Source organism: Bombus pascuorum, chromosome 15 (assembly GCF_905332965.1).
Source record: "Bombus pascuorum chromosome 15, iyBomPasc1.1, whole genome shotgun sequence".
Lineage (NCBI taxonomy): Eukaryota > Metazoa > Arthropoda > Insecta > Hymenoptera > Apidae > Bombus > Bombus pascuorum.
In genome coordinates, this window is record NC_083502.1 from 5379932 (window position 1) to 5406204 (window position 26273).

Below are 26273 nucleotides of genomic sequence, written 5' to 3' on the forward strand. Positions count from 1 at the left end.
TCAAGGACTAACGTTGCGTCAAGGCAGCATTTCATTTGCAATTTATTTAATCAATTTTCATTATCGGATTCTATTTTTTTTTTTTTTAATACTGTGTCCTAGGACCTATTTAATATTTTTTCATAACTATTTTTTCCATCATTATTTTTTCCATTACTATTTTTTCCACTTTGATCTCACAAGTTTATAAAGTTTAAAAAAATTGAAGTATTTATAACATTATGAAAAAGTTCTTTGAACATATAATTTTGAAATGATATCGTCAATAAGCAATTCTCGCATTTCAAATATTATTATTAATATTTATAGATTGGGTAGATTAATATTGTAACACTGTACTTGTTTATTAGTGCATGCGACAGAAAATGTATTAATTCTCCGGTTTGGCATAACGTGAAAAAGAACGAATAAATTCCAGATTTTATTACTATTCTTAACACTATTTTTACATTGAGTGACTTATGTGATAGCTGTGTATATGTTCAACATATAATACGAATTAAAGCTGTGATATTTGAATCCAAAGAACAGTAAAATGATTTATTTTATTAGACGATAATTGTGTAGGTTATTAGTATATTAAAAATAACTTACAAAACATACTTGTCTATTCTTTAAACTTCCAAGTATAGATTAGGCTAGGTATATTTCTATACTTTATTATAAATTCTATTCATATTATTATACATTCTGTTATATAAATCTTATAACCAAAAAAGTACGTAAATTAAATTGTGTCCATAATGTTTTATTATACAAATTTTCGTATAAAATAAATAAAGAATAATGTATAAAAAGAAAATAGTGTGATATATGGTACCTATTTCGAATTTAAATTCTATTTGGAGAAGAGAACGCAAGTGGCGCTAGTAGTTTCCGCGTTTTTCGCGTCGGTCGGTTTGAATTCGCGTTTTGTTGCACGAAATTGTGAAAATTATATAGGAAAGTGACTTCAATTACCATAAATCTTTCTCAAAGAGTGGTTAAAAGGTATACTATTGTATAAAATGTTATAATTTCGCAAATAGTATCGATAATTTATTCCGTTTCAATGTTTGTTACTTCGTATGAGAAGTAACTGACGCTTTGCACGTTCAATTTATTTTCCACTTCTGACGCTGTAAATTCATCTGTTCTAGGTTTAATTCAACTACTGGAGCAATATAACAGGAATAAATCTAAGTGGAATGAAGTAGGAAAGAAGTAGGAAGAGTAAAGCAGCCGTTAATTTAACAAAATGGAAAGCATTGTCGTAGGACCAAGTAATTGGTGAGTCTAATTGAATTTTTTTTATGTGTGAGTAGAAATGTATGCGTGCGCAGTAATGGAGATATTATAACGTTGCAATATTTCTAAAGTAATGAAGCTATATAAATATGTATAATATCCCAATAATTTAAGAAAAATTTTTATTTCTGTATGTATTTTTTGATACGTACTTAATACTTTAATTATAAAAAAAAGATCATTGCGCCAATAGAAACCTTTCCGCCAATTACAAAAGGTCATTCAGACATATTTGTTTTTTTATTATGTTTATTCTATCTTGTCTTGGTAACATTTTATAGTTAATCACGATCATGAAATTCGGTAGTCGACGTTAGCTTTTGATGGAAATTAATTATTTTAGACATAATAAAAAATAGAGAGATGGAAAACATAAGATTTTAAATAATGTAAAAGAATTGACCATATGTCAGGATTACGCAAGAAGAATGTTGTATTTGAATCTTTGAGCATGAATTTGAATTCAAATGCTAGTTTAAATTTGTATATTTTTTTGGGAACTTATAAAGATATTGAAAGATATAAATTCTTATAGTTACAGTAAAATTCAATTTTTTCCATGGACTAAAGTCACCTTTATCATTTAAATTTGATCATTAATTATATTTATTATTTTATTTTGATCTTGCAATTCCCAAATGACAAATACAGTTGCAACAATTTTTTAAAATAGAAAATACACGTAATTCTTTAATTCTTTAAATAAATGGTTTTCCTAATTTCTAAATTAATAAAAAAGAAAAAATTTTATTACGTTTAATGCATTATTAAAAAAAGGAAAGATTACAAATAGTTAAGGAACGCCATCACATTCAGCACGGAATAATCGTATTTTAAAGTGATTTGCACTTTGAACGAGAATACGCTGGATCAAGCTGTACGCACAGAATATTCTGGACACTCGACGTTTTAACTTGACGCTCAGTTCAAGTAAGGAAAGGAATCGATGCTCACCGCAGATTTTGTAAAAATAAAAATTCCCCGATAGTCATGCAAATTATATTACGTTCGTGAAATAATCCAAATATTTGATTTTGCTTTTTAGTAGAAAAATGATTGAAAGGAAAGTTTCTATCTTTCAACAATAAGTCCCAGCCAGATCCAGCTTTCATGTAAAGATCCGAATTTTTTAGAAAATTGCCCATTATTATTGGTATTGTTTTTTTTTCCTTCAAAAGATAAAATTGTTCCTCTTCCTCGATAATTTTGAAATTTTTCAAAATTTGTTAGGATTTTAGTATAAATAAAAATACTAATTTTTACAAAATTCGATTAATTCAATTTTAATTTTATTTATTACTTATTTAATTTCACCGTATTAACATTTCTAAACGAGTATTATATTTTAAACGATTCCTTCTCCCAATAAACAAATTCCCCAAAGGCTCTAAATGAATTCCAAAAATTCTCACTGACCTTGAAATAAATTAAAACCTCAAGATAGAAATCTAGTTTTATCTGAGAATTTCCGAATCGTCTTAAAGTAAGATGAAGTTTTCTCAATTTCTTTTACCCAATTTTGAACCAGTCGAGTCAAAAGTTACACGACGAACACGTGCTACACAGTTTTGAGCCAGACTGCTCAGCCTTTGAAGCTTTGAGCTTTCTGGACAGCCTTCCGACTGTGGCCATCTAATTTCGCAGCCGCTTGGTTATTTTTGCGAGCTCATCCACCCAATATCGTCACTTAAAACAAAAATACAACAGCCCACGTGTATTCTATGTTATTCTACAACTATATTCTTCTATTTATTAGATTTATAATAGAATCTTTTGTCTTTTAATTACTCAGATTTTGTATAATTTTCATGTAAAAGTTTAGATATTTAGAACTATTTTCTTCCATTTTGTCAACATTTTTAAAACAATTTATAATAGGGTATTTTGTCTTCTAATAGTTCAGGTTTTACATGATTTCTAGATAGAGAAGTTGTCAACATTTTTAAGTTGCATTTAACTCTAGAAGCCTAGAAGATTCTTTCAGATCTAGACTAAGTCTGGACTCTTTCAGTTCTAAGGCTTTTACTATTCTCTCAATTTTAGATTCTCCAAATATATCTTAAATGAAATTTTTCATTTCACCATTTCAGAGTCATTTCTACGTTATTTAATATTTAATATTTCAGGAAGAAAAGTTTAAGAGACTTGCCTTTCTTCTTTTTCTTTTTACCTCTTAATTATTAAGATTTTATAGAGGTAAATAAGTTTTTTAATACTGTTTCAATTCTAGTTTTCTCAAAGATGCTCTGAATGAAACTTCCCACTGAAGGAGCCTCCAATGATCTTCCACTCTTGAGTTCTTTGTTCTCTGCTTGAAGAGATTTATTATTATCACCTAGACAGTGTCTAGACACAGAACAAGTGTGTCAAAGAATCTTCTTCAAAGAGATCTTCAAAATTGTTTTACTTTTATATTGTAAGAAGCTCTTCACTGCATCTTTATTATGAAATTTGTGATTATGGATTTTCCGTTGTCCCCTACTTAAGAAGGGTCACTATTATCATCAAGATACTTTGCAGTATCCTACAGTTCTACTTATGATATAGTTCCTGATACTGGTAGATTCAGCTAACAAACAAATTTGGATATTTGCTGTCATTAACAATAATGGAAAATTTCTGATTGCGAGAGACTTCTTGGGCATAAGTTTGAAGTGTGAAGGTTATCTGCTACTCTTCATGACTGACAGATATGAATTTCGTGTCACGCGTGTACCTCATGATTTGGCTCATCTATAGCTGTTCTAAATTTTTTGACACTGACTTCTGTGTCCCCTCTTTGGAATAAATTTCTCTTCCTAGTTGAATGCTGGAATATTCCATCTTAGCAAATCTTACTTTAGAATCTCTCTTACAATAAGAATAAAAATCCATAGAGCGTTAAAACTTGTTTCTCCCTACCACGATATTCTCCCTATCAAAATAATGTAATTTACTAATTACGTAATCGTGATAAAATCATACACATGTTCATTTCAATGTAGCAATACAGTAATTAAAGTTCTATGCTTCTCAGGCTTGCCTTTTAACCCATATTATATCACATTGTTGAACTTGCATACAAAATCATCATAATTAGCTTCGATATGCATGACTGACCTTCTTCACCATTTGTTAATAAATCTTTTACATTATCTCTCCATTATCTATTTCATTAGATAGAATCCATGCTTCGCTTGTACTTCATTCAAAGCCAAGAGGATTTCCCACTATTGATATTCCATGCATTCCTGAGAAATTAAAATTTCACTATTAATCTATCTTCGCAAAATGTTTACTTCTCAGTTGTCTATCTTCAGAAGAATCGAAACATGTTTGTGAATTGATTACATTTGAGGCCTTCGCAGTAAAAATAGATCATGGCATATCTTTTCTGAACGTGAATTTATAATTTTAATTTATTTCAACAAGTTGCATGAATCGTACAAAAATGCCGAAACGCGTATTTTCTAAATGGAATCAATTATCGTATAGAATATATATTTATAGATATAACGTTGTTATAACAGTATATATAATTATATATATAACATATTATTCAACATATACATTAGCTAAGGAATTATTCGTTTCACCGAATATTAAAATTGAATTTTCCTCTAGGTGCCACTTTGTAGCTTCAAATTATATATTATACTATATAGTACTACCTCAACTATTATTATATTCAAGTTACAATATTATCAATTTAATAATCGTTCTCATGTCCTATACAGGGTAGAAAAATTTGATGCTTTGTAGAACCGTGCAATTTGTATGAGGAAGCCCATTTACTAAACTTGTTCGAGGTGCAGTCTGATCTTCGAGCAACATTTTTGTTTTTCAACATTCATATTGACGTACATCCACGTAATATTTATCGTGAATATTTATGAGAAGCCGCTGCATGGAATTAATTATATGAACTTACCGATGCAAAGCAGCGCCTTTTTTATCTGCTTTCCTCGTGTTATAAATTGCCATGAACTACGGGTGAACAGTTTCATGTTCGATTATACAGTGCATAATGTTGCACGAAAATCTGCTTTTTTCGCACACGCCGGTTCTTTGGATCCGACTGTTTTTCGTGCTCGACATACAATGTTCCCATTTCTTAAAAACGAGCCTCCTCTATGTTCAATCACGTCAGAATATTTCCGTGTTACTATTTCCTGATTCCTGTCATGTTTATTCATTTCATTTTTTTTCTAGACTAACGTTTTGTATTGATTATATTGAAGATCTGCTGAAAGACTGATCATTTAGATGCTGTATTCTGACTCGACAATTTTCTTGAAAAACCTTGGATTTTTTCAAAAGTCAAGGTTTTGTTAGGTTAGTAAAATCTTAACATTTTCTAACAAAGAGATCGTTTACAATATATATATATATATATATATTTCTGAGAAATTTCGAGATATTTTTTATGACAAATAAGGTCTTCAAATGTTCTAGGAAAAGAATTATTTGAAATATAATCAAAATTTGCAAATATTCCAACGCGCTTGTTTCAAATAAACTGAGAATTTTCTATTCAAATATTAATTAATGTATAATTTCTGTTTCGAAATTTTACGATCGTTTATTTTTTTTTTTTTAACTATATAATCATGAAATTTATAATTTCTTTTCGAAAGACGAATATCATAGTGTGTTTGAAATTGGAAGAGACGTGGAATAAAATATAGGCGATCCCAGAATCATTGTATAAGGCAAACGACGAAATTCTCGATTCTGAATTTTAATATCCGTTGAGGTCATACTTGTTAATTATTATTTATGTAATTCCTTTTTGTTGCTACACGTTCCGGGTGAGTGGTTGGAGACGAGGCGAATTATGGAAATACGATGAAATAATGCTTCACTTACGTACGAATTGTCGTCGACGTAATTATCGAATAATATTATATAAAGATTAAGAATATATTCTATACCATGTATCGATGATAATTTTTACCACGCAATCGTATTTTTGTTCAATGCTTAATGCCTCGTCAACTCTCCAATTGCACAATTTTATTATTAGACGATTTTTTTATTGGACCATTCAAAATATTAAATTAAAGGACAGAAATAAATTCTCTCCTCTACAGAAGAGTTATTCCAAATTTTCTATTAACGATAGTAAAATGAAAGAAGAAGGGATACTAATTTATTTATGGAATTAAAGTTTCCTTTTCGTAATAGAATTATTCCAAAACCAAGCAGTTATTAGCAATCATTTATTAATTGCAACGCTTGTTGGTTGCTGATGCTAATGAAACGATAATAAGAAAATTAGAACATTCTGTCAAAGGTCAAAATTAAATTTCCTTTCTACAGCAGATTTACTTCCTCTTCTTCTTCTTTATTTATCTGACCCATATATTTTAACACTAATAACAAAAAACAAGAAAGAAAAACGTTAGAATACTTTATCAAAAGCGGAAATAAACATCTCCTCTTGAAAATACAATTATTTCATATTCACTAACGACTAACCTACAAGAAATAAAAAATTATCGCATTTCAAACAAACATAAGTAATTCAAAATCCGCCTACTTCGTATCAATTCTTATAATTCTCAAGGCTATCTCAAGCTACGTAATCCACCGTTAGAAAATTTCCTTGACACCTAACCTTTGCTACACAAGAGTATGGAATTATTGGACATTGGGTATAGCTGGGTCTGCTATCCATTCAACGCAAGACGAAAGCATGTTTTCATCGCTGGTGAGCGTTTGAAGTCGGATTAACTCCGCATTGTTAGCCGGTATCCATCTCGACCATTCCATTATCCCGTTGATTGACGTACCTAATTGCATCAATTGCGTAACAAATGGAAATTGGGCTGCTGTGAAATGGTCAATGCCGCGTGTTGGAAGCGAGCGTCTGCGCCAGTACACGTGGCGCGATAACGCCCCGCAAAAACACTTCCTTCGCTTATTTATGGTGTTTTAGAAGAGATTAAGAAGTTGGTTATGCAGGTTAGGTTTGCATTACGAGCGAAGGATCACTGGCTGCACTCTGGCGGTCGATTTGACAAATTACGGTATATAACCTGTTATGGCGACGTTGACCCATGAGCGACAGATTGGGAGGTGCCATCACTGATACATATCATATTATTATGTATATGAATGCATGCCATGAGAGGCGATCGAGAGACGATTTTGATGCAACGATGAACGATGAGTTAATTGGGGATTAGGTTTTTGAGTGTCAGGCTGACATTTCTGGTACCGAAATTTTCTTTTAATAGGATTACGATGGGTGCACGGGAGACGGGGGAACGTCGATTTTAATAAAAATCCTGAGAACGTGGAGTTTGATATCTCTTCGTATGCTCGCACGTATGCTCTTTATCGCTGCATACGTCGCGTTAATTGAAATATAAATTTTCCACCTGTACGACGTATTTCTTATCCTGTACGGTTAAATGTGTTGTACTGTTACGAAGTTATAGGTAGATTTATGCAGAATAAAACGAAGAATAAGATGTTTCACTCTGTGTAATGTCTACGAGAAGTAGTAATAATAAATCTTCGTTTTCTGGGAAATATGATAAGTATTTCTAACAAATATAATAATTTCATACACATACGTATGGGGTTAGGAAACTAATTCTTAATATGGTGTAAATTATTCTTCGTTCTTAAATGTGGAAATTATAGTTCTGGACGGAAATTGCAATTTTCTCAGATGAATCAAATTTCTAGCTTTATAGATATTCTAAATAAATACAAGTTAACCTAAAATTTCGAAAACTCTCATTTCTTTCGTTCGACCGATTGTGAGGTTCACCATGAGAGACGAATGAAGTGTTAACTGTAGGTTTCTAGGTACGAAGATAGTTTGAAAAATAAATCCGGATGTCGAATAAAATAAATACGAGTTTAATAATAAATATTACTAAAATAAATATCATCTCATACGAGTATCATAAATAATAATACCCTGCAATAAAAAAGAGTCTAAAAAGAAAAAGATCGTGAAAATAACGAATAAAATTCTTAATGCTTTTTTAGTATTTACTTCTACAGAAAAGACGAAAGTATTAAGAATACTCGAAGGATGTTTCGCAATCTATTAAATGCGTCAAAATAACAAAGTAAATATTTTATTACGACACTAAAGAAACCGAGTTCGATGATATAAATTGATATGAAAAAACTGTAAACGTAAATGTGTATTATTGCTTAATAAGTAATCTAATCGGCCATTATCAACAATAATTCGTCATCAGCATAAAATAATTAACAGAATTGGTGAATTCATAATTATGAATCTATCTAATTAGAATATACAATTTCCAAGAATTCCCCACGTTATAGCCGTGTATTGCAATCATGCAACTTCCATTGATATTGATTGATGATAAAGTGAACTTTTTCACCGCTTTTACCCAATGATTCGATTTGTTGATTTTAGATTTCACAAAAGTGTAAATTTTTGGTATAACTTCGGTTCAATCCGCTATCTAATCTCTTAAAATGTTATTTGATCGTCGATAATCGTTAATTCAGACGAAATGAGTTTATACACAGTGGAAAATAGTACGAACATCGATTCCTTCGATCGATAAGCCGAACTTAATTTATTACCATAGTTTCTCCATACTAACCGTTATCATAAAAAAAAAAAGAATTTAACAGGGCAATTAAATGAAATAAATGTTCCTTACATATTAAAATTCCTCTTGGATAAGTAATTGCGGATTTTGCCAATAGATGGTACCGATAAAATACGCAATCACTTAGTTGTCAACCCGATACTTACGCAAGGATTCGAACGTCGAGATTCAGATAATTTCCGAGAGCACCGGTTGGCTATCAATTTTTCTTTCGAACGTTTAAAACAAGTTTTACGATGTTCAAAAAGTTTAACGATCGTTTATCACGTTTGAATAACACGTTGAGAAATCGCTATGTAAATGATCTTTTTCTACAAATATTTCCTTTGCCTGAGAGGAATACTAAATTATTCAGGTTAAATACATTGAAATAATCGCAGGACTGTAATAGAAACGAACTCTAATTATATATTGTCAATTAACTATTTTATATATATATTATGTATATATATATATACACACACACATATAGTGCAGTTTATTTGACCATGACGTGCTTTTGCTATTGTTACGCGTAAGCAGAGACGAGTATTCGTCTCTCGCATTAGCACAGATGACGTACATACGTACATCCGTACCTGTTTTGTGACAAAGTTCGCAATTTTATTTCGCATCGCCGATAGACTCGCAACTGATAACATCAGCTTCTTTCGTCATGAGAACTTGGAGTTGAAATTGGTTTTCGCAGGTGGCGCCAGCTATCGACGCTTTGGTATTACCGTTGACTACTCGCGTCTGCGGTGTTATCTATTATACTAGTTCGTGATTGGTTTCCGATAAATCATTGTCGACGTTGTTATTAAATCACAGACGAGGTACAGGATAGATGCGACATGCAAAACTTTTGCGCATCCCGTCTCTTGCGGATTACAGGGTCCCCTTACCATTTTCGTTTCGCGTACTACATTATCGATTCGGTATGTCAATGATACCGACGAGGTGCACACGGGTTTGAATTAAAAATACGAAACTGAGGCTTGAAGATAACTACGCGGCTGAAAAATGAGATTTAAAAGCGAGGCTTGAACTAAATCTTGAAATAAAGATTGAGCCCTTTGTAGCTTATAACCCCCGTCGTCTCTCTTTGTCCAAGAACGAGATTTAAAATTCAGTCAAAGAATTGGGTCGGCAACTAAGTAATCGAGGCTTTTGTCATTAGGTGGTAATGACAAAATCCGCAATCACTTAGTTGGCAACATTACTAAAAGACTACGACAAGAACTTTGCATGAGCTAGATTGGACTGCATTGTGCGTGGTTCTCAGCTTGCTATCCTTTTCCGAAGATAATTAATCGATTAACGAGAATATAATACAAAGGTTAATCTTTGTGAAAGGATTATCAGGTCTCAGCACGAGACCTACCTATGAATTACTTAACGTTACACAGAAATCTCGATATCGAAGCTATTAGCAAGAATTCTGACGCTACTTGCTCTTAGGCGATAAATAAGAGATAAATATATGATAGATAAATGATAAATGGAGATAAATAGTTCGCAAACTAAGCTGCCAAACATCTATCTGCCACGCAGCGATTATATCGATCGTCGGTAATTCGGAACATTGTACGGTAATCCGTAATCCTATTGGCAACATTTGTATAGTTTGAAAGAAAGGAAATGAAACAAAGCTACCGACACTCTATGCATAATTCCGTGTCTAGCAAAGGGAAATTCGAATCGTTCTACTAAACTCTAACATTCTATTTTTGCCACGCTTCGTGCCTGCTGTCCGCTGAAACTTAAGTCTGGAAAGGCGGTCTGCCTACGCAACGGGGCGCGCAGTGATTCTCAAACCAAACGACAAATGCGCAGCAGTTTGTCTCGTACAAGTCTTAGAGAAGAAGACCATGAGATGCAAAAGAAATGGTAGATTGAATATTAAGCCTCTTTACTCATGGAAACCCATAAGAGGTTTAGATGCAGTTATTTAACTCTAGAATATTGCATTCTTATTTATACTTTACCGAGTACCAAAAATAATTATTATTAATTACGCTTGTAAATTATGTTTGAATCATATTTCGTTAGTTTAATGTACCATAGATGCATTGATACGAACACCTAGTCAGGATCGCAGCCAATTAGCTCATACTATTTGCCATATACAGTAGCGGACAAAAGTTTAAGACGATGATTTGTAAACCGGATTACAAACATCTTATACGCATATTGTTCTTCTATTCGGTTTGTCTCTTTGGAATAACGTAGCTGTATGTTTGACCTTCGTAACCTCAGACAGTCAGTTGTTAAATACAAACAATGTAGGAGTTACAACAGTTAGTTACCGCCTAGCACTTGGAAACAGTGGACATTAGTTTAAGACGATCTGTGTAAAACGTGAGTACGAGTACAGTTTTTGAACATTTTGATTCTGGAATGTCAAAATCATTGTTTAGTGTACCTTTTATTGCTTAAAATTCATTTAGGTAGGAACAGACTATGGGTAAATCAAAGAATTTACTTGAAAACGAAAGGGAACAAATCGTAAGGCTGCGAAAGCAAAGTAAAACCTTCACCGAAATAGCAAATATAGTGAACAGGTCAGAAACAGCTTGTAAACAAGCTTGGTATAAATGTTTAAAGACAGGCATGTATTGCGATCAACCGAAAAACGGAAGACCACGGAAAACAACACCGAAAATGGATCGCCGGATTCATCGATTGAGCGAAAAGGATCGTTTTCGTAGTGCAAATAATATTGCTGCGGAGATAAACTATGAAAACGATACACAAATTAGTGCTAGAACTGTTAGGAGAAGATTAGAAGACTTTAACTTAAGAGGACGAAAACCCCAAAAGAAACCACTGCTGAGTTCTAGGAATCGAAAAAGACGACTTGCATTTGCTAAAGCTCATAAGCATTGGACAAGTGAAGATTGGCAAAAGGTATTGTTTTCTGACGAATCGAAATTCAATCGCGTCTGTTCTGACGGGATACGGTACGTTAGACGTCGAATTGGCGAAAGTTTGAAAACACAGTGCGTTTTAAAAACTCTTAAACATGGTGGTGGCAACGTTATGGTGTGGGCGTGTTTTTCTCGAAGCGGCCCTGGTCCGATATGTCGTATCAATGGAATTATGGACCGTTTTCAATACAAGGACATACTCAAGAACACAATGTTACCTTTTGCACGCAACAATATGAGTGATGATTTTATTTTTCAAAATGATAATGATCCGAAGCACACGGCTCGGGTTGTGAAACAGTTTTTTCAAGAAGAAAATATCACCGTGCTGCCGTGGCCGTCGCAATCACCAGACATTAACCCAATCGAGAATTTGTGAAGCATCATAAAAAAGACAGTACAAGGTTATAAACCGAAAAATTTAAATGAACTTTACTCTACGATTGAAACAGCCTGGAATAATATTACGGTAGATTAATATAAAAAATTAATAGATTCTATGCCAAGAAGATGTACCGAAGGGATAAGAAATAACGGATATTGAACAAAATATTGAATTTAAACAAAAATTGTGTATATTTTTTAACCAAAAATTAATATTTTTTGTATAGTCTTAAACTTTTGACCGACGAAATATTATACAGATTTCGTTCCTTTTTTATAACTTAGCTATTGAGCAAAATATCAAAATGAAATTTTTTTTCTAAGTGTACAAACAAATGTACAATTAGTTAATACCAAAAGTAGAACACCGTATTTATATTTTTTATGGAAAGTAAATCAATTATTTATTTCTTCCATTTCGTCTTAAACTTTTGTCCGCTACTGTAATTAATAATTGTATCAGTTATACAGTTAATTGCTTCGCTGTATAGTGATACAATTAGTAATTATATATCAAATAATACCGATTGCCCGGGTCTCACCACGAGGAGGTGCTGCGAGTGGAGACCCACCCTAACCGCGACCCATCTACCCTCCATTTACGCAAAAAAGTCTAAAATGTATTTATCGTCAAATAAATGCTCCTTTTGCTGTGCGTTCGTACAATATTCGAATCAAACAGCAAAAGCAGGAGCTTTGATATGAAAACCCGACGCGAAAACTAAACCTGACTAGGATTTGTGCAACTAAAAATCTAATATATACAATGCCATGCTTTTACTACCATGCCATACTTCCTACTACTGCATCAACCTATCTATTAGGTTGGCAACTAAATGACTGCGGATTTTGTCAATACCACCTAATGACAAAAGCCGCAATGACTTAGTTGCCAACCTAATACCACCGATCACATACATTTTACCTACTTACACAGACCACAATCTCGAAGTAACCTACCTAACCATAAATCACAGCCACGTAAAAGTCTAAAATCTACCTAACCTGTCTACGTAATAACCTAAATGTAACAAAGGGAAAGGAAGGGGATAATGTGAGGAGTATGAGAGACCTTTTCGCAGAAGAGATTCGATAGCACAAAAGAGAGACTCGAGGAGAAGTCGATCCTATAAAAAACTGCGAAAGAAATTCAATCTGCGAAAGATTAGTAAAATTCTATAAAATATGTATAATTATTGAAGATACTACGTGATATTCAAACGTGTAATTGGAATGCATTTTATGTAAATTGGTAAATCTGAAACAAACTCGTTTGCTGAATTAGTACTTGGAAAAAAAACTCAGACAGCTTTGAAATGAGAATATTTTATACGTGAAAAATAAAATAATAATTGTCAATTAGATCGAATTGCTGTTGATAAATTTTTGGAAAAAATAAAAATAGCGAATCATTTGTATTTTTTTAGCGAAAACTAGGAAATTTGAAAGCGAATATTTTAGGTAATTGAGTTTCAAATAATTGAATTTGAACTGAATTGAAAATTGAAAATTTGGTTTGAATATAAAGATGAGAGAAAAACCGATTAATATAAAATCGCTTGCTTTGCTTTTTAATTTTTATTGTCTGCTATTTTTATTTGTTTTTCTTGTTGTTATTTATCGTTATCTTATTGTTATTTCTTATGGACTGTTCTTGTTATCGTTACTTTCTTCTTATTTATATTATTATTATATTGCTATTTATTGCTATATTATTCTTATTTACTACAGTTAACAAACCGAAACATATGCACATAAATCATTTTGTGCAAAATTGTTGTTACGAACGAACGGTGATCGCGAATGAACTTTTGTTTCACGCAAATGAAATTCGAATATTTATAAAATTCTGTATTACTGTCAAAAGATTGAAAATATCGCGGTCGAAAAGATCCTAAAAGTTATGGTTCTAAGAACGAACGATCACCAGCATTAATTCTAATAGCAATGAATTAAATTTTAAGAAATATTTCAAGCCTCCGTAGCAACCTTAAGATATTTCATTATATTACTCGTTACGCATGAAATCGCTCACAATTTCATACATCTATATACATACATAAATATGGATTAAATATATATAAAATATAATTTAAAAAATATATACATATATTACATTCATAATAAAGTTATGTATTTTAGCAGTCATGGTAACATTCACGTTGACAAAGGAATATGTCTTGTAGCAGTATTTTCACTAATAAACGTGGCAATAAGGGGCACGTTAATAAGGGGTGTATTAATAAGGGGCACGTTAGTAAGGGACGCGTTACTAAGGGGCGCGTCAGTAAGGGGCATGTTAAGAAGGGGCACGTTAGTAAGGGGTGCATTAATAAAGGGCGCGTTAATAATGAGCGCGTCAATAAGGGGCATGTTAATAAGGGGCACGTCAGGAAGGGGCACGTCAGTAAGGGGCACGTCAGTAAGGGGCATGTTAATAAGGGGCACGTCAGTAAGGGGCACGTCAGTAAGGGGCACGTTAATAAGGAGCACGTTAATAAGGGGCGTATTAATAAGGGACACGTTAGTAAGGGATGCATTAATAAGGGGAACATTAAGGAGCGCATTAATAAAGGGCACGTTAATAAGGGGGACATTAAGGGGCGCTGAAAAAGAAACAGTGCAGTAGCCAGAAGGGCTACTAAAATTCGATCGTTTTCCACTCTACATAAACCCGATCAACAAACCGTGAGTGGAAAGGAATATTCTTATTTCGCAACGCTAATTTACTACTAATATTTATAAAGGAGAAAATTCTCAAAATCAAACGCGATGAGTGATTCGTTTTATATCTGCAATATCAATAAATCTACTATTAAAAAAAAAAAAAAAATTCTGAAAATTCGCGAAATTTGATACGCAACACTAATAGCGAGTGATCACAGTGCAACCATTTATGAGGTTGCCGATCAACGATCACACTTGCACAGCTCTTGCAGCTGTATCGTGTGATCCAGGAACAGTGTCCGACAAATGTAGTCGGAGGGTTTGGGCATTTCGTAAACGCAATTCTACTTAACAAAACGCGATCTTTCGTTATCGCAACACTAACAGGAAAAATAAATAGAACTCGCGATGGAACAATATCGCAACGCTAATTCTTGAAGCGAATTCAATGAAAATTACTATTTACTATATGAAAAAGCTACTTTAAATATTCTGATATTGTAACTTGCAATACTATAAAATTAGTTAAAAATCAACATTTTTACAATTTAATTTTAAACAATAGAAAACAGGATAAATTCTGATAGGTATATCTCTCTAAGAAATTTTAAAAGTTCATAACAAAAATTGCAAAAGATAATCGCGATATCGTAATTCGCAACTCTAAAGCAAACGCGGTTATCATTTTATCGCGACTCTAATTCAAACCGTAATCATTTTCTCGCCACACTAATTAAAAGCCGCGATGTTATTTCGCAACTCTAATTCAACCCGTAATTAATCTGTCGCCACGCTAATAAGAAAAATCGCGATTTGCCCAATGGGACGATGGACCGATATATACATCGGCCAAAAACTACTACTACTATTACTACAAACACTAAAAGCGAGCATAGTGACAAAGTAGTAACGATAATGACTTCCCATGCTCTGGATGACCCAGAGGATGGGTAGCCATTGGTAGTTGCCCTCTTGAGTGGCAGTTTGCCGGGCCTCTTCAGCATATAGCCTCTTCTTTCTTCGAGCGCAATGCCCGCTGAAACTTAAATCTAAGCTCGAGACTTCTAAATCGCAAACAAAAAAAAACTTATAAAGGTGAAATAAAAATATAAACCGCGGAAGCTGATGGAAGTGCGCACGGACTGGCCAACGATCACAGCTGTGATCGTTGCCCATTCGCATGTGCGTGCTCGAGCGATAAACGTTCGTTTCGAGCCCACTCGCGACCGCGACCGCGAAATTCGAAAAATCGATAGGCAAAACCAGAGACGAGAGCATGCTCTACTCGTGCCAGTTTCACCGTCGATTTTTCAAATAAATTTCCAGAAACAGGTTGGTCACGCGAAAATGCGCCTACCCGACCTGAGACTGTGCCAACCTGCCCGGCCCTACCTACTTATAATTAACAGACATACCAGAAAGTATACTACCTATCCTACCTAGCGCTATATTTAAAAAATTGCAAAACATGCACACCAACACACTCGCTCCACGGTTCTCACACAAACGCCCGGGCGCAAAGGTCCTACACTAGAGAGGACGTCCCGGGACGCCTCCGACACCCGAGCTTAACATAACATGCACACTCTAAGCTACGTACCGTTTTCCTGAAATCGACCGACGAAGGCTAGCGACCATTGCGTAAAACGTGATAAACACGTCTGAGGGAATTATATTTTGAAAATAAATATAAGCAAACTTGGAATTATAATTACAATTGGTAGCTATATTAAAAGAGTGATTACACTTAATCGTATGAATGATATTATCAGAAATTGTGATTGTATCGAGACTTAAATTGAATCGATACGTGTCTCGATATTTTTAATATTGGAATTTGTAAGAAATGAGAAAAAGCGACGCAATTCCACGACCTAACAACACACATACATAATGTGGAAAATACGTCGTGCACGATACACTAACGCGTCGTCAGTCGCTGAGAAATTATTACATTACTTAATTCTAGATCATCGTGCCCAATGTCTTTCTCCCATTCAAGTAGCACCTGGGCACGTGAATGAGGTCCTGACAATGGACACGGAAGGGGTTAAACCTGAAAATCCTGATCTAAAAAGATGATTAGTTTGTGTAATTTTTATTTAACGGACTAACTTTCTTTGATTTTATAATTTATTACTTCGTTTCTTATTAACTCTAGTTTATTCATTTAATTGTAAGCAAGTAACTGTACTTTATTAATTTAATAAATCAGAAGAAAATTGTAATATTGCAAGAAAAGATAGCGTTAATCGAAAAAAGACTGAGACTCGATCAAATAGAATTATTGACTCTAAATATATTACTAAGAAAGAAACAATCTCAGGCGATCTCTTTATCAAAGCATATATTCGAAAGTGCGGAAACAGTGTTCAAAATTATCGCTTTGATTCAGAAATCTACCTGTCGCGAAGCGTCTTCTTGCACGTAAAATTTCACACATTCTTTTACGGGGAAAAATTTGAAATTCTATCCAAAGTGAAATAAACTAACGTGACTTAACATTGTCACGAAAGAGAAAATTAAATCGAAGATTGCATCGTATATTGCACGTGTCCTCGTCATCAATCAACTACAATTGCATCTTTCAAAGCAACGAAATCGGAGGGTATCCGATTTCTCCACTACAAAATGCTCAAACTTATTTCTAATAAAATTCATTGTTTAAGATCAAGTACATTTATGTCATTTGCAAATATTCATACGGAATATTAACATGCGTATTTATAAGTAACACCAATATATTCTCAAGTGTGTATGTTTAACCTAATTATTAAAAAACTAATCATTATAATCGCGATGTGCAAGAAAACCTATCCTAAATTAATATATTTGAACAAAGAGTGTTACTACTCACGGGTATAAAAAATACCCGCGGTCACTATGCTCGAAAAAAATTCTACGTATACAACCAGTCACCCGTGTCGATTCGGACCTTTCATCCTACGACATGATTGGGTGACCGGAGGAACGGAAACGCATGCGACTCACCGTTCGAAGCGGAGAAACAGAGGACGTACCATGGATGCTGCGCTATCCCAGCGAAGATCATCGTGGAGATTAACATCAGGCAGGAACCGTGGAAGGTCCAGTGGTGGAAATGGAGGTTGCGAAAAATCTGTTACAGAATAAAGCATGATGAGTGACTGGAGATTGTTTGAAAAGTTGGTGATAATGAGAAATGGAAGTTTATTAAATTTGCATGTTTAGTAATAATAAAGATTGGAATTCTAATAAACTTTGATAAATATAAAAAGTGAAACTCTAATATGAAAGTTAAAATCTTAAAATTAAGAATCTAATGATTTGTGAAATATGTTATTTATTTCATAATTTGGTATTAAGACTTTAAGATTTATTTTATTTTAACGAAAGAATAACCTGAGAAGATGCTGAGCTAATTTTTAATCAAATTGTATTTCTTAATCGATAATGTTCAAAGAAAAATATACAGAATGGACATAATTGAAGTACGATATGTAAAATACTTACATTCTTGGCTTTTGAGCCACTGTTAGAACATTCCCAAAGAAGATGAAGTCGAAGCAGTGATACGTCTATAACAAAACATAAGATATCGTTAATATCGTTAATACATAATAACAAATTTGAAACTTTAGCAATAATAAAGGCTAAACTTTAATAAATATGTAAATTGGAACTCCAATATAAAAGTATCAGACAGTTTTATTGTACTTTAATATTAAGACTTTAAGACTTTATTTCAATTAAAAAGGACATTTACAACTTTCTAAAATATCAATCACTTTTATTTTATAATTAACGATATTTTAAACGAAATATAATAAATGGACCAAATTAAAATACAATATATAAAACTACTTACATTCTTGAGCTCCTGGAGAGGCTTTATCCTCTTGAGAGATGCACTGACTCTAATACCGAAAACGAATATTCAAAAGAATAAATATATAAAAAAAGAAAAATAAAAGACTACTTTCCCGCGACCGGTAAAATTATAATCGGCGAACGAGTACTCTAATATCGTGTAAGAAATTTCTTTGATAAAATTTTATTACTTTCGCGAGTGATTATTCGATCGAATTTAATCAAAATTATCGTGATTTGAAAATATTGAAAAGAAACTATTGCGTAGCAAACACTGACTCTACGACCGCATTGCGCGCGGTCACAAATATTCCCTGAAAATAAATCTGTTTAAGGGCGTAATGGGTGGGGGTGGGGTGGGGTGGAGGGTGGGACAGAAGCGAAACATCGTTTCGACAATTTTCTTGTTTTCCCTATCGAACGATTATTTAGAAAATACTGCTACTGCTTCTACACTTAAAAATTATTATTAAGAAATTGGGACAAGTATGATAAATATTAATTGAAAATTGTGAGATATTTCTCTATAGCGAACAAATGCTTACGAATACCGTGAATGCAATGCAATCGTTTGCTAGAATTATACTGTTCGCTATTAGAATACATACTGTGAATTTTCGTTATTAGAATACGAAATATACATTCCACTAATACACTATAGTCGCGTGTTATAAATATTGGAAAATATTTGCAAGAATTCAAAAGTTCGCCACTAAATATACTTAAAGAATACTGCGCGCGGTACAAGTTACAATGTTGCATATACTAATGACGTTAACTGCAGTAAATTTACATAATATAACAAAATAATTTGATTTCGATACGTGAATGTTACGATAGCTATCGAAATAATAAAGTTATTAAGATTTCTATGTTTCAAACTTTGTCTACAAAAACAATCCAATTTGAAACAATAAGATAATTCGTGAAAAATTCGTATCGAACGAGAGAATGATTTCATATATCGGAAATAGAACAATGATTTATTTAATCGTTTTTACTTTCATCTTAGTATCGCAAATAATTAAGAAATTATACTTAAAATATATTTTCAAATAAATATAAATTGTATATCGAATGTTACCCATGCTCGAATAATAAGGCAACAGAATCGTTCATACAAAGCTGTCTGAGTTAAAATAAATTAAACATTATCAAATTTCCATAAAAATTCATCGGATCGATCGTTAATCGTCGTTACAAATATAGTAATGAAGAATCGACACCACCAATAAGTTAGAATACGTAACAGAGTTGACGCAACGCGTTTTATCGGTACGAAATCGGACGACTGAATGACTCCTTGTATCTTAGTTTTGTTATGCAACTTCCGAAGTGGTGGAAGAAGGGAGAGGACGCATAAACAGATACATAGTTAACGATTATACGCAGTTACACATTGACGACCTACAGGAAAACAAATGTATACATCTACAAAAACATTCATCTTCTACGCAACGCTTACGTGAATCTATTCAAATTATAAAGCATGCATACATGCAAAATCTACATCCTACACGATGATTACATCGATTTTTCTACACATCGTGCAATAATCCGCAACCCTATCGGCAACATTTCGTATCAAAGATACATTTGTCTAATTTGGAACGAAAGAAAAGAAATGAGGCTACTATGGAAAAGAAGCCCCAACAATCGGACGATGAAAGAAAAACCGCGGATCGCCCGGAACGAACGTAATCGCGATCTCTCGAAAGAACTAACAAACCTACGTGACGTACCCCCGTGCACCAGATAACCCTAAGGTTCAGCCGAACCCAAGCATTGACCTTCGCTCGATTCCTGTCACGTCATTTGGATCTTATCACGGTCGATGGCACTTACCGATGATACCAGTGTCCAGCAAATGGGCCTATGATTTACTACACTCCAACTGAACATGTTGAAGCCGGGGAGGGACCGCTGAGCAGGATTACGAAGGCAAGGCCCCAACTGAACAGTGGGGTCCACCCCCACGGGTTCGAACAGAATTACAGAGAACGTGAAACGCAGGTCCCTGTCCAAGTATCGAAGTACCAATCGGACAGTATTGAGGACAGGATTCACAGGTATCACCAGCGTGATGACAACGCCCGCGATTCGAGGAAAACGACGAGCAGTCGTCGAGTAGCCATCAAGACAAGAGGTGTCCTTGGGCGACCTATGAATCCAAAGAGTTGTCCAGTGCACGTTGACCCGCACGTACCCGGAATACGCGCGAGCGAGTACGCCACGCGGCAGTTTGAAAGAACTGAGCGACCGTGAACCGATAAATCGCGGGAACAATTTTTCCAATGTGGTAAGTGAGGGGATCAGGAGAGACGAAATTTATATTTTTCGTTCCAAGATGAATAAGTATCTTTGTACGGAATGAGCCTACAATGCACATAACATAGGTATCTATCTTATGATTAATTAAGGCTAAAACGCACGCATCCCACGGTGTCCCACGTTGTCCCACGGTGTCCCACGTTGTCCCACGTTGTTCCACGTTGTTCCACGTTATCCCACGGTGCAGTCCAGTCTACATCATCCAAAATTCTTTTCGCGGCTTTTGGTGACCCAAAAATCAAAGATTAATCAACTGATTAATTTTTGGAAAACGATGCCAATTACCAGGTCTCACCACGAGGAGGTGACTACGCACGAGACCCGCGCATGGGTCATTTAACATTACACATCGATCTCGACATTCAACCTATTGGTAGAATGCCGAGTTCCGACTCTACTTGACCATGAACCTGCGTAAAGAAATAGTTATTTCGTAGCCTAACTGCGAAACACATATCTCCAGCGCAGCGCTTACACGAATCTTTACAAAGGTAAAACAAATGATGCAATAGCAATCTAATTCTAATATTAAAATTAGTGCTACATTAATTTTCTAATATTCAGAATAGTGTTTCATGTATTATTATTTGGAAAACGATACCAATTACCGGGACCCATCACGAGAAGGTACTACACTCGGGTCTTATTTACGTAAAGAGTATGTAAAGCTGTTAAGCATCGGGAGTAGAAAACGTAAAATTATTTACCAATTGTAGTATGCATAAATGGATGATGAATTCTCTTTACTTTCGGTTAAATTGCACTTGTTTGTTCCATTCCATGAATACGGTGTCGATTCCTTGGCTTTCAGTGTAGAAGAAGAATTCATCCATAAGCACCCAATAGTTACACATTTCATTTAAAATTTAAAAAAGGAATTAAATAGAAATAATTTGTCATAGATTAGTGGTTTAAATATTGGAAATTAATAGTTTAAATGTTATAAATTAATGACAAACGTTATAAAATAATGACATAAATGTTATAAATTAATAGCTTAAATGTTATAAAATAATAGCTTAAATGTTATAAATAATAGCTTAAATGTTATAAAGTAATAGTTAAAATGTTGTAAATTAATAACTTAAATGTTATAAAATAATAGCTTAAATGTTGTAAATTAATAACTTAAATGTTATAAAATAATAGTTTAAATATTGTAAATTAATAGCTTAAATGTTATAAAATAATAGCTTAAATGTTGTAAATTAATATCTTAAATGTTATAGAGTAATAGTTATAAATTGTTAATTTAATTCGAAAAAGTTCGTTTACGATCTTCACGGTACGGGAGTTCACACGAAAAGAAACTGGCGCACGGCTTGTGCATTCCTTATATACCTTACGACATGCACGTAAACAAAGTGTCAGAAGATTGAATCATAACGGTTTAACAATATCAAAAAAAGGTAGTTTTTCCATTATAATACAGTCGAATTTATTAATTGTTTAGTTTCTATTGTAAATTAACGCCTTCGACAATTTTTTGTAATAATCATTCTTATAATTTTTATATTTTTTACAAGCTAAAATTAAATTTACACTTTTGTGGTAATAGTTTTCGACTCAGCATTGTTCTAATTTATATTAAATGACAGTTCATGACGAAAACAATTCTACTATAATATCCAAATATTGAATTTGACCAGCGGTCAAGAATGATCAGCCAACAAATACTTTATATCCTTACTATATATGATTTCTCGTTTATATAATAGCAGTTTACGTTCAGATAAAAGAATTGTATAAAGAATTCTATACAAGATAAACGAAACTAACGATATTATCAAATAATAAAATCAGAATCGAATGATTATTTCAATTTTTGTTTACTGTAATCCGCATTGTGCAACATTACAACTTATACTTGTAGATTGTAAGAAACGCTCTGATATTTTTCGAAATTAATATTTCACAACTATACTTATTTTATATAATTGCAAAAAATTGCCCGACAAAATTACACGAAAGAGGTTCGATAAAACGTACAATTATTTGCACGATTCTTTTCCACGAAACTGTTAAAACAAAGCATTATTATTTTTATAAGTCATATATATATTTTATAAATTACCATTGTTTCCGAATTCGAAGCTTCCAATTCTGTTCTTTAAATTCTTCCACTTTATACAGCACGTAATAACAATTCCAAATATACACTATAAATTCCCCAATGGACGTTGTAACAACTGAAAATAACTTTACGTTCGATCGATTTTAAGATCTTTTTTTACGTCGCCACTCGTATTATACGATACGTCCATGCGAGGATTGGTCACTTTCCAAAGAAACGGTCGATCACTATCGCCATCAAGAACCACGCGCCAGCAACAAGTGTCTGAAGAAGCCCTTCATCGCCTGGAGCGACACCGGCGTGGTCAGATCGCATTAGAATTACTTGAATCGGCCCATCGCCGGACCTCAACGTGTAAATTGATCGTTCTCATCAAATTTCCTTTTAGGATCAACCGCCAGCGGCTTTTTCCTGATAGAATGCTTAAGTTCCTTTTATCACCTTCACCTTCGATACTATTTTATCAGCCTTTGGACACTATTCTCCCCTCCTATTACAGTGTTACCATATTATATGTAATTTTAAAAATTATTATATTTATTAAATTATTATACATATTATTGAATTATTATTATTATACATATTATCGAACAAATTCTCGAATTATATTGTTATTATTGTATTATTATATATAATTAGAGGTTATTTCATCTTTTCCCAGAACGTGTGAAATCTGAGGAAATTTTATTTTATATTTTTGAGTCGTTGCATTCTTTTTCTGTAGAATCATATCCTTTCTGGTTGTATTATATGTTCTAATTTATATAATGTATAAATGTGCGAGGCGATGTTGGGTGCAGTGCGTTAAATAATCGCTCGGTGTTTAGGCCAACAATATATTTATTAACAAGAGTCTTCTTTTGATCGCGTCGCGTATCGCTCTCGGTTTCGCTAGTCGATCTCGCTGCCCGGTTAAACTCAACTTTATCGCTTCTTGGTTCGAACCTAACTGTCGATCGCATTCGATTCTTTTTCCTTTGTCGCCCCTCAATATCCTCACTATCCACGCGTTTGTTAGACGTTGCCACGCAACCATTTTCTCGAATATTCGGCGGAAGGACCGTTGGGATATAGATGACTCGCTAGGCACTTCGCTTCGGCGATATACATTGTTGCCAAGTGCCGTTGCATATGTCTTATTAATATATATGTCGGAGATGAAAGGACACCGGGTCCCCGTTGGAGTTGCTTGGAAAACCACAATATCGTTACATTTAAGAAATAACCTAACACAGTCATTCGAAATTTGTGACAATGAGCCTTTGGGCTCGAGGCGACCATTGGTCGCCGAAGCGTGGCCACGGTCGCGGGATGAACGTTCCGCTTAACAGAGATATGAAGTTACATAGCTTTCCTTTAAAGAATTGGCAGTACCGACACTTGACAATAAAACATTGTAACAGTTTCGCGGCTCGTCACACAGAGACCGCATTCTTTGAGTAAGATGATCGCCAGATGCCGATGCATCATTCACAGTTTATGCTCAGATAGTCTGAGGAGCCGCTACAAATCTTAGGACTTAGTCCTTCCGATTGACAAACAGTCTTTGTTCTATCCGCCCGTAAATCTGTCACCTATTGCGGAAAGATATGGGAGATCAGATTTCCTCACGTGCGACGTTTCCCGCCAGGAACTCTCTCTCAAAGGCGGTTAGCATCTTTTGCTAACCGCCGATATAGAAATTAACCAATTAACAGCAACGCCCATTTCCCTCACCCTCCGTGTGGAGGCTTTCTTTGATGAATCCGATGATCTCGTGCCCTTAGGAACATCCCATCATAGTTTTCCTCTGCAGCGTCGTCGTGACGGAAAGTCATTCCCTTTCTGGCAGTCTCATTAGCTATACGCCTAGTGTGCTTGTACGATCGGTGAATAATCTACGTCTTAACAAAGAGCTAATCAAGCGATCCTTGTATCACGAGTAGTAAGTCGAATCCGACTTAGACTTCGAAGCAAAGTATATTCGTTATCCCGTGGACCGTGGATTCGCTATATCGAAGCTAGGGTCATTGTCATTAACGTCTAGTTACCGCGTCCGCTTGTCAATCTTGTATCAACCATATTTGTGTAATAAACGTCTGTGCGACAACAATGAACAGCACTGGTGAAGATTCATTAAACGCCCTTAACGCCAACCCGACATATACATTTAATAAGAATAACGTTAACATTTCATAAGCTTTGCACGTAAGAAATTTTGCAAGCGACAGACAGAAATCAAAATGCACAACGCGTGAAAGATATAAACAGAATGATAGATTGTTACAACAAAGAATCAAAGGCAGGAACAAAAATTGAAATGCAGGAAATTTGAAAGGAGAAGCTCGCGTCATTATGAAATTTCTCTTTAATTCAACGACGAAACCTCTTGAATTATCAATTCGCGAAGGCAATATTAATCAGGCAGAATTTAAAGCTTCTCAAGCAGTCATTTGACAATTTATCTCACGAACCCTTTACACAGAAATCTACTCGATGTTTCGATATAAAATACTTGCAAACGATAGGCAGATTATTTCTCCTTCTCGTTTCCCTTGGTATTTCCTGCAGTTCGTACAAAAGTAACAGCTGTTTATTCAAACAAGACGGTGTAAGATCTGGCAAGACGGTGTCATATTTCCTAGAAATTTCCTCCGCCATGTTCCCCCGCGGCTTACATAGAACCGAATTCGCGAAACTCTTCAGCGAGAACTGTATCTTATTCGAGTTGCCACGCCTTTGAGGGTTTCGTTGCCGGATCGTTGTCGAGTTATCGTTATCTCTCGTTAAATTTCTCGCTGAACTTTTCTCCGCGAAACGCCTCTTCCGAGCGGAGACAGGTCGTCGAGGATTCCTTTTATCTCGAAGAAATTTCAGCTCGCATAAACTTTTCGTCAAGACAAATTGTCTTCTTCGTTCTGGTTGTGTTTCGAGAAAAAATTATCCGCCTAGTAAATAGATAATTTTATGTTAACGTAGTCTTAACATTGGAATTAACGATAGTTAACACGAAGCTGTTTTTATCAAAACCAGCCAAAAATGACTGGTCTTTAAAAAGTACGTAATAATAGAATATTTTTATATTTATTGATTTGTTACTTTCTTACAGAAGCAATTCCATGTTGTGTAGTAAATAATCTGCTAAATAAAAAAAAAACCTGGTCTCTGATGTGGTTGACGTTACAAATGCATTCTTCCGAA

At 34.1% G+C, this 26273-nt stretch overlaps 2 protein-coding genes across 3 annotated transcripts in view; both read left to right on the forward strand.

Annotated features, from left to right (window-relative positions):
- LOC132914510 (protein maelstrom) overlaps window positions 1-26273 on the forward strand; it is a 348506-nt gene that overhangs the window by 70853 nt on the left and 251380 nt on the right. The gene's annotated exons all lie outside the window — the stretch shown is intronic.
- Window positions 1-26273, forward strand: part of LOC132914508 (metabotropic glycine receptor-like) — a 197200-nt gene that overhangs the window by 334 nt on the left and 170593 nt on the right. Inside the window, exons 1-2 of one of the 2 annotated variants that reach the window (XM_060973682.1) lie at window positions 780-990; window positions 1140-1269. The gene's annotated coding sequence lies outside the window, so the exon portion shown is untranslated. Of the gene's footprint in view, window positions 1-779; window positions 991-1139; window positions 1270-26273 lie in introns of those variants that run through there. The other variant, XM_060973683.1, reaches the window with a different exon arrangement.